Raw genomic sequence first — 10,104 nt, 5'->3', positions numbered from 1 at the left:
TGCCTGAGTCTTTGGGGCCTCCCTGCCCACTCTCTGTCCACCATCACATAACTTTGCCCTGACTGCTCTTGGGTTCCAGTTCATAATATGAGAACCCAGAGGCCAAAGGCCAGTGCAGGAGGAAGGCAAGTTCTAAACCCAGACTAGACCTCACAGGGGTGTGTGGGTGGTGGGGAGCAGCATGGGCCATGGGAGGCAAGCAGGGGCAGATAACATGATCACTGTTCTCTCCCTCAGCGAGGGGAGAAGGGGAAAGGGAAACGATGGCAACTAAAGTCCTCCACCCCCTGAAATAAAGAACTCTCTTCCCCGTGTGGACAGACAAATCTGTCTGTAAGGAGGACAGCCAGAGTGCTCCCTGGAATCGAGGATGCTGAGACTCACCTCAACACGGTATCAGGAGAGAACAAAAAAAACCCAAAATCAAAACAAACTCACTGCCATCCATCCAGTCAGTTCTGACTCATAGCAATGTCGACAGGACAGGGTAGAGTTGCCCCGTGAATTTCTGAAAATAACTCTTCATGGGAATCAAAAGCCCCACCTTTCTCCCACGGAGCTTCCGGTGGTTTCAACCGGTTGGTCTTGCGATAGAGCCGTCCAAGACATACCTACTATGTTGCCAGGGCTTCTGAAAAGCCATTGCCTTTGGTGAAGTGGAGGGGCAGTGAATAAAAAAGGGCCTTCCTACAAGATGGGTTCACAGTGCTTGCAACAATGGGCTCAAAGATATAAGAACAATTGTGAGAGAGAGAGGGGGGGGGGTCCTGGGGTGGTGGGGGAAGGGGTGGGGTGGTTCCTTATGTTTTTCCATAAGACCACTGATGGGTCCGGGCTGACTGACTGACAACCCCATTGTTACAGAGGTGTGGGGGAATTCAATGACACAGCTGGTGTAAAACTGATCCAAACTCAACCCAGTTAAAAGGTGAGGTGTCCTTTGAGTCATGACTGCATAGGGGAACCTTCTGATTCTGCCCCAAAGCCAATGGTGTCAAGCCAGTTGCTCACAAGTTTTCTGAAGAGAAGAGGCTGGCCCAGAAGTCAACCCTTGGCCCATCCTGACAGGATTGCCCAGATCTTGCTCTTCCCCCTTTTACTGAGATTAAATGACACGTTGTCTCCAGGTGGCCTCTGGCCTGCCACCCAACTGCAGCCAGCCTATTTTTTGTCTTTAAGTTTAAGCCTGGCTTTAAACAAGAACGGGCGATTGTGGGGTGAAAAATGCCACTGGCAAGGGTGATTTTGGGTCAGGAATTTTGAAATTAGTACTTGATTTCTTGGTTAAAATTTTTAAATCAAAGATGTCTCACTAGTGGATCTTTTCAGCCCGGCAGGGTGAGGCCCCTAGCTCCACCCACTTTGCTTTCTTGGTCTTTCAACCTTGCAAAGGGGAGCCGGTGAAGACCTGCTCAGCACCCATTGTTCTAAGGGGAAAATGATCCCTGATTCAAGTAAGTTTAATAGGGACACGTTGTTGAGTTCTAGGAGCCCTGGTTCATAGTGGTTATACACTGGGCCGCTAATCACAAGGTCAGCAGTTCTAAACCAGCCGCTCAGCGGCTGAAAGTTGAGACTATTTAGAGTTATTCTCAGAAGCCCACAAGGCCGCTATGAGTCGGAATCCACTTGATGGCGGTGGATGCGTTTTAAAATGAAGTTTTAAATAGGACATAGACCAGACAGCATCGGATAAAGGAGACTTATCAGAACAAGGCTGTCAGGGTGTCTAAAGATGCCACATTGCTAGTTAATATAAGGAAAATATGGGAATATCACAAGGGCGGGATTGGTGAAGGTCAAGTCCTACCTCTGGTACGCGGGATGACACATTAGTGGGCAAAGGCACATTTCCACTATTCAGAAAAGTTTACAGATTGGTCAGAGGATCTCGGAATCAAGCTGATCAGGCTATGATTCAAGACTATGGCGGCCCTGGGACTCTGATTTCCATGAAGGGCATGCCCAGACAAGTCCACCCCCCCCACCCCCCAGCAAGGCTGGGCTGGCTACAGGCATGGTAATAATCCACTTTCAAACCTATGGTCCAAAGCACAGCCTTTCCCGTTGCTGGTCGAGAGCCAAGTGGAGTTTATATCAAGACCCCACATGGGGGAATTGCTCCCATTGTAAAGCATAGAGTTCCTGTCCACAAGCCTAGGATTTAGCTGTAATACACCCTGTCGTATCTCCTCCTCCTCCCCACCCCGCCATGTCTGTCTGAGCTTTCCCTCCCCGCCTGTCCCTGGAGCCTGTTCTTAGGCCACAGAGAAAGGGCTCACCCAATCCGCCCCTTCAATCGATAGTCTCAAGTAGAAAATCCACAGTGGCAGAGGGTAGCCTTGGGGGTTGGAAGTGAGTGAGGCTTTGCCCCCCTTGGGTGGATGGAAGCCAAGGATCCACAAATCCTAGCTGGGTGTGTTCTACAGTCTAGAATCTAGGCCGTTCCAAGCCAACACCACATGTCCCGCCGAGCTAGATGTACATGAATAGAGTTCGTCCTTGTGCCTTTATGGAGACGTGGCCGGAAAAGTGGGTAAAGGGAGACATCGAACAGGGAAAGATATGACAAAATAATAATTTTTAGATTATCAAGGGTTCATGAGGGAAGGGGGAGCGGGGAGGGAGAGGTAAAATGAGCGGATGCCAGGGGCTTACGTGGAGAGCAAATGTTTTAAGAATGATGAGGGCAACGAATGTACAAATGCGCTTTACACATTTGAAGTATGTATGGATTGTGATAAGAGTTGTATGAGCCCCTAATAAAACGATAAAAAAAATAGACGTGGCATAGTGGTCACGTGCTGGGCCGCTAACCACATGGTCAGCAGTTTGAACCCAGCAGCTGCCGCTGTGTGTGGGGAAAGATGGGGCTTTCTATCTGTGTAAAGAGTTCTACTCCCAGCCAGTCTATAGGACGCGGTAGAATTGCCCCTGTGAATTTCTGAGTCCGTAACTCTTTACGGAGTAGAAAGTCTTGTCTTTGTCTTGTTGAGTAGCTGGTGGTTTTGAACTGCTGAGCTTGAAGCTCACATAGTCTCAGAAACTCGATGGCAGTGAGTTTAATGTTTGGTTTTCAAGGGTTTAGGAAGAAAGCACTGTTGGCAGCTGTGCTTTACAGGTGGAAGGTCCCGAGAGGTGCCTTGGGTTGACCATCCGGGACGGGTCCTTCCGCTCAGGCTTCAGTGCCTGCTCCAGCTGCATTGTCCCCTTGGGTGGGGTCAGGAATGCTCCAGGACCTGTAGACAAATGATCCCTCTGTGGAGTCTGATTTCCTGAAGATTAACAGCTAGGTGCCCACCACCGCTTTCCCACCCCTGGCTGCTGCCGGATGCTGAGTGGGGCCTGCCAGCACGCTTTCCTGAACAGTGCACGAGACTGTAACTCTTTATTGGAGTAAAAATCCACCCCCTGTGCTGCCCCCGCCCCCCTGCCCACACATACAAGAGCAGCCGGTGGTTTTGAATGACTGACCTTGTGGTTAGCAGTTGAACTTGTAAGCACTATCAGGGCTTCTCTTGGGGGCACATAGAGAAATCGGGATGTCAATCCTGCCTCTCGAAGATTCTGACCCAATTAACCTAAGGGCCCCGTCCCATGAAACTCACTGCTGGCTCACAGCAACCTTCTACAGCATTTCCAAGTTTGTAAACCTTCAGGCGAGCAGACAGCCTGGCCTTTCTCCCACGGAGCCCTTGGACTGCGGGCACATGGTCAGCAGGCCCACGTCCTTCCCACAGCACCACCCAACATCTTAGGTTGCGCCCTAGCCCACTGCCATTGAGTCGATTCCCACCCAGCGACTCTATAGAGGGGTTTTTGAGGTTGTAAATCTGGGAGCAGGCAGCCTCAACCTTCTCCTGGTCTGAGGTTAAAGGCAGTCCAGTGCGCACCCACAGGGCACCAGGTAGAGTACAGCCAAGGCTTATTGATTTATAAGATTATTGATTTATAGCAGTCCAATGCTCACCCACAGGGCACCAGGTAGAGTCCAGGCAGGGCTTATTGATTTATAAACTTCCTAGGCGATTCTAAGGTAGAGGCCAGTCTAAGACAAAATGAGGCTGGAGGTGTGAGGGTAGGGGGTAGAAGTCAGGCCTCCTGAGTGAGAATCCAGTTCCACCACTTGCCACTACACTCACCTCTCAACCTAAGTCTCCCCCATCTGTCTAAGGCTGAAGTCCCCAAACCAAAACTTACTGCCATCAACTCGATTCCGACTCATAGTGACCCAATAGGACAGGACAGAACTGCCTGTGAGGTGAGGAACCCTTTATTCCACCAAAGGCCATTTGGATATTTATAGCATCATTTGTGGGCCATATAAAATGATTGACTTAAAAATTAACCTGCTATATTTGGTCACACATTTGATTAACTCATCCCTAATGTGATGGCTAACTGAAAGGTCAGCAGTTCAAATCCACTAGCAGTTCTGAAGGAGACAGAGGGGACTTTCTACTCCTGTAAAGAGTTACATGGCCTCAGAAACCCACAGGGGAAGTTCTACCCTTCCTATGGGGTCCCTGAGTTGGCATCGACTTGATGGCAGTGAGATGTTTTGGGATGTGATGGCTGGTACTGCTTCACTTTGGGGAGACATGTGACATGAGCTGGTATTGCTGATTTCATGGGCCTGTGTGCTGGACCTCCCTCACCCCTGGTCTATGAGGAATAATTCCAGTCTCCAGTCACAAGAGGGTATCAATGTGAGAAAGGCTTTGAGAACTGGACCTATGGCTGATTCTCATGAGATATGTTAGTTCCGCTTCCAGGGAGAAAGAGAAGTTCCCATAATCCTCATGAGACGGTCACGCCCACAAGCAGTCATCATCAGGCTGTGGTCTGATTGACAGGCTAGATTCCACCCCTTCACTCTTAATCTCCTCAAGTTGACATGAGATACCTAATGCCCACCTGAGGCCATTGGTGGTGTTGGCCCTCAGGTCAGCCTCCACCCCCCACCCCCCTTGTCCTTCCCCCAGTGGCAGTGGGTTTGAGTCCTTCCTGTAACGTTTTGTCGAGGGCTGTGGGGAAGCCGTAACCTCCCTGCTCGGTGTCTACTCATCTGCTCTCTGGGAAGATGCATTTGGTGAACAACCCTCAGCTGCCACAACTCGGCTAACCAGCAATTGATGTTTGCTCTTGGCTACACTGACTCAGGTAACCTTATTTATAACACAGCAGAGCATTATCCGGCCCTGCGTCATCCGGTAATTGGCTGCATGGTCAAGTCAACCGGCCTGTAGTATGACCGGGAAAACTTTGGCCTAATTGTGTCTCCGTGGGACGATGGCTGGACAGGTGTTTCTGATGTCTGTCATCATCTTCTGGCTCAGCCTCTTAAAAACGGAGCTTTACAAATTCCAGTGACGTACCGCCACCGTGTGGCAGTTTTAGAAATTGCAGGTGAGATTACCACTCGCCTCTAAGACCTTATCAATGGGGTCACCATACGTCGTCACAGTTCCACCCTCAGAGACTTAAAGGGGTCCATTGGAGACACGTATTAAACTTGTAGGTGCACAAGAGAGGCCTGTTCCAGAGCTACTCAGAAGCATGAGGACGTAGTGGGGGTGGGTCGGTGGTGGGTGGGCGTGGGGTCTTAAACAGAGCTAGTGACCAGACTTGTAGGGTATCATGGAAATAAGGAGGCCCTGGTTCAGAAATGCAGGAGAAAGGTCAGGCTTTCCACTTAGTGTCGGAAACCCCCAGGGGCGATTCTCCTGTCCCGTAGGGTGGTCTTGACTCGAGGGCAGTGGGTTTGGTTTTGGCTTTGTTCAGAAATCAAGACCTTCAAGACGGGGGCCACAGAGCATTGAAGCCCGCAAGTGGGTCCTGTGTCAGAGACTGCTTCCAGTGCATGTGACTTGAGTATCAGCTGGGTGGGGTTGAGTGTGGTGGTGACAGGCAGCTGGGGAAGGGAACCTGGGCTCTGCTCTGTGTAAACTAGAGTCCCTGGGTGGCACCAGTGAGTAATGTGTCCCGCTGCTGACTAATGGAGCAGGGGGTTTAGTCCACCCCGGGAAGCCTTGGAAGATAGGGCTGGCAATCTGGGTGTGACAAACCGCCGGGCAGAGAGCTCAGTTCTGCTCTGATACCCGGGCGTCGGAACTGGCTGGACAGCTGCTGGGTTGGGGACCTGTGCATTGTGTATCTTTGGACATGTTTCTAACCTGCGTGAAGCGACATGACTTTGGCAGTAAAGATTGGATTGACTTTGATCTCAAAGAATCATTTCAAAAATATGAACTCGGTTCTGTCGTGCAGTACGCGCTGCCTATGTCAGGGTTCCGATGTGAGGCTGGGAGGATGGAAGAGATTATGGTCCTGCCCTCCGGGGCGCTAGCCAAGTCAGTCACTTTTTACCACCCTGTGTGACACAGCAGCATGGAGGTGTGCCCAGGGACTGTGGGGGTAACCAGGAGCAAGTAGGGACAATCTCTCTATTAGATGTCAGTGAAGGCAGAGTCTGAAGGAAGACCTGGGAATTAGAGGAAAGGGTGGCTCATGCATGCGTGCGTGCACGTGTGTGTGTGTGTGTGTGTGTGTGGCAGTGAAAGCAGCACGTACCAAGGTCTCTAGCCATGGGCTACTCAAAGACCTTGGGTGAACACACCTGTACTAAAGGTGAGAGAGGGACGGCGAAGCTGAGGAGGAAGCCAGAGGGGAATCCATCGGGAAGGAGCTTGGGTGCCCGGTTGAGGGGTCTGAACTTTGGATGGAAAGCTCTGAGGACTCCCAGGAGGAAGTTAAGCAGAGCACGGCCGGCTGTGACTGGTCCTGAGCTTTAGAAAGCAAATGCTCAGCGGTCCAGACACGCCATGTGGCCACTGTTGGGAAGCAGATGTTGCAGCAATCCAGGTGAAAAGTGAATGTGGTCCAGACTGGAGAGAGGAGTCAGATGGGAAGTCGGCAGTGAGGCAGTTTATCGGGCTGGGCGGCTGCTTGGATGCCAGTCTGGGGTAAATGGGGAGTCAAGAAGGATGGCAGGCTTGGGCACTAGGGGTGTGGCGGGCCTTTTTCTGAGTTTGTGAGTCGAGAAGGGGGCAGAGGTAATGAAAGAGGGGGGTTGGTAGAAAGATGGAGAAGGGGGAACGAGGAGCTGGAGGAAGAGGAGTGGCTTGGGAGGAAGCTGCGGTCCAGAATTTTTGTGACATGTGCTCAGGTCTAAGATGAGAACGCGAGGGAGCAGACAAAGCATCTTACAGGCCAAGTCCAGCTTTGGAGAGGGTTGAGTTTGAGTTGCCTGATGGTCACGTGGTTGAAGAAGCCATCCTTGGCTCCTCCCTTATCTGCACCTGACATCCAATTCATGGGCAAGTCCCCTCAGTTCTGCCTCCAAGACACTCAACTATATTGCCTTCCCTTCCTCTCCTCTGTCACCAGTCCTGGGGGAGAGGGGAGGCCGGCAGGAGGGGCTGTCCCATGGCGGTGGAGACGGACAGAGAGGAGAGGGGGACAGAAAGCAGAGGGCTAGCTTCGGAAAATGCGGGCCTGCTCAGGGCTTTCTCACAGGCAAAGCAAAGGTGCTGGACAGGAATGGGAAGAAGGTGGAGAGCAGTTTGGGGGCTTGGGGGGTGGGGGTCAGGGAATTCTGTGATCCTGAAGGGACCGACGACGGACTATGGGGTAAGACAATTGGATGAGAGGGGAGGCCCTTCACAGTGACCCTGGCAGGAGCTGGAGGGAGTCTGGTCGTGGGCTATGCAGGGCAGTGAGACCCACACAGGGCACACTAATGGTGCAGTCAGGGGCTTCAACAGGAAGCAGAGCTGCAAAGGGCTGGCTGTCCCACCTGGCCTCGATCTCTCCCGCTGTGGTAACAGATTATGATTCGTGTGGGATGTCTTAGGGTGGAGCTACTCAGGGAGCCAGGCTCAGCATGTGGTGAAGGTGGAGGGGCATAGAGTGAGGCTGTCTAAACTGTGGGTCCGGGAGCAGTTGTTCCACCTGTGTGGGAACTTCAAAGTGGCAGCCACTCCAGGCACTGTTCTGTCCCGCTGACTCCCAGGCTCTGGGGGTGGGGTGGGGGGCCTGGGCCCAGGTACTAAAAGTGAGCACTCAGGTGTTGTGTGTCCCCATGAACACTGCGTTGCCCAGGGTCGTGAGTGGTAGGGCACGACTGGGAGCCATGAGCGGGGAGCAGAGTGATGAGGCTCTAAGGGAGGTGGGTTCTCTAGGGAGGAGAATTATGGGGTTGGAGGTGGCTTGGGGGGCAGCGGGGTGATGACCTCTCAAAGGGGAATCATGAGCCACAGGATGATGGGGGAAGACCCCAGTTCCCAGCCCTTCCTGGCCTAGCCCCTCAAGGAAGATAGAGGCCGGAGGAACCAGGGGCCATCCCAGTCCATCCCTGGCTTCCTACTCGCTCCCTTTCCTGCCCTCCAATCCTCTGCAGCTCCCATGCCCCACCTCCCGCTCCAGGTCTGGTGGTCGGAGGAGACTGGGCAGTGGCTGACCTCAGCAAAGTCAGGCACAGTGACCCTGCAGAAGTGACCCTGCTAATGGGCTGACCCCTCCTAGAGGGGAGGCGGGGACCCACCAGGGGGCCTGGATATGGCAGGACGACTGGGTCTCCAAAATCTCCAACTCAGCCCCTCCTGCAGGCCCCGTGAGCTGGGAGGTGCCTGCCAGGGCCAGTGAGGGGATGAGCAGGGACAGTTTGTGGCTCTGGGATCCAGGAGTGAACAGGGGATGTGGGTAATTAGTGGAAGACCCTGAGGAGGCAGGAGAAGGCAGAAGGGGAGGTGCATGGAGGGATGAAGCTCCTGAAGATGTGGAAGGGCTGAAAGCCGAATCCTCCTGTCATGGCTTCCCTCTTCTCCAGCATCCAGGGCTGTGGGAGGGTGGGAGGTAGGATTTCCGTGGGCCAGTGGTTCCGGGCAGCTCAGAGCGTAGAAAGCCATGGGACATTCTAGAAATGCCTCCAGTAGAGTCCTCTTGGAGCGACTCGTCATTTGCGCATGTGTGGTTTAAGGCGGGAGTCTTTGGTTGTGCCAATGGCTGCGTGCCAGGCTACTGACCCCAAGATCGGCAGTTCAGATCCGCCGAGAGGTGCCTCAGAAGGAGGTCACAGCCCTACCATCAACGCGCTGTCTTTGTGGGGGTGCTGGGGGTGGGGGTTTAAGACCACTGTGTTTCATGGCAGGAAACCCTGGGGCGGAGTGTGTTCTGTTTTCATTGGACTGCTCACCTCCCCGTTAGCAGTTTCAACCCACCCATCGCCCCTTGGGAGCAAGGCGAGGCTCTCTGCTCCTGTAAAGGGCCACAGCCTCGAAAATCCACAGGGGCAGCTCTACCCCGCCCCAAAGGACTGCCACGGGGCGGAAGTGACTCGACGGGAGGGGTGTGGTGTTCGAGGGTGTTTTGGTTCTGCTTCATGGCAGAGGTGACGGTCAACGGATTCATCACAGTCATTCAACAGCCGGACATGCACAGAACATTCAGTGTCCTAAAAGGAGCCCGATGGCTGCTGGTTACTTGTTGGGTTGTGAACTGCAAGGTCAGCAGTTTGAAACCACCAGTCACTCCTCAGGAGAAAGATGGGGAGCTTTCTGTTCGCATACGGTGTTACAGTCTGGGACACGCACAGGGCAGTTTGACCCTTTCCTGCGATGTTACTGTGAGTTACATGGGACAAAATGGCATGAGCTTGGGTTTCTTTTCCCTTTTTTTGGTTTCAGGATAGCGTGTACTTTCACCCATTTAATTCTTAAGACTTGCTGCCCACCAGGAAAGAGGGGCACCGAGCTGCTAAGGACGTTGTCCAGGCCACAGAGTTTTTGCTCAGAGCACAGGTTCCAGTGGAGTGCAGAGGCTCCTGCTCTCAGGTCCCCCTGCCTGAAGGGAGCGGGACCCTTGGCCCTGGCTTCCCCAGGATCCTCTCTCCTTCCCCCAGAGGTTGTGGCCTGAGGAGAATTCTGGGGTGTCTGCCCCTCAGCACTTGCCTGGGCCCCGGGAGGAAGCTGATGCAAGCTAACGGAAAGTCTACCTTTATTAAATAAATGCTTTGTCATGACGAGGGACCCAGAAGGCGGCGTGGCATAAGCGATACAGTTGAATAAGTAGGATACAGCCACCATCCCGCTTAATGAACGGCGA

Source organism: Tenrec ecaudatus, chromosome 13, assembly GCF_050624435.1.
Source record: "Tenrec ecaudatus isolate mTenEca1 chromosome 13, mTenEca1.hap1, whole genome shotgun sequence".
NCBI classification, from domain to species: Eukaryota; Metazoa; Chordata; class Mammalia; order Afrosoricida; family Tenrecidae; genus Tenrec; species Tenrec ecaudatus.
This window is presented reverse-complemented; position numbering follows the sequence as displayed.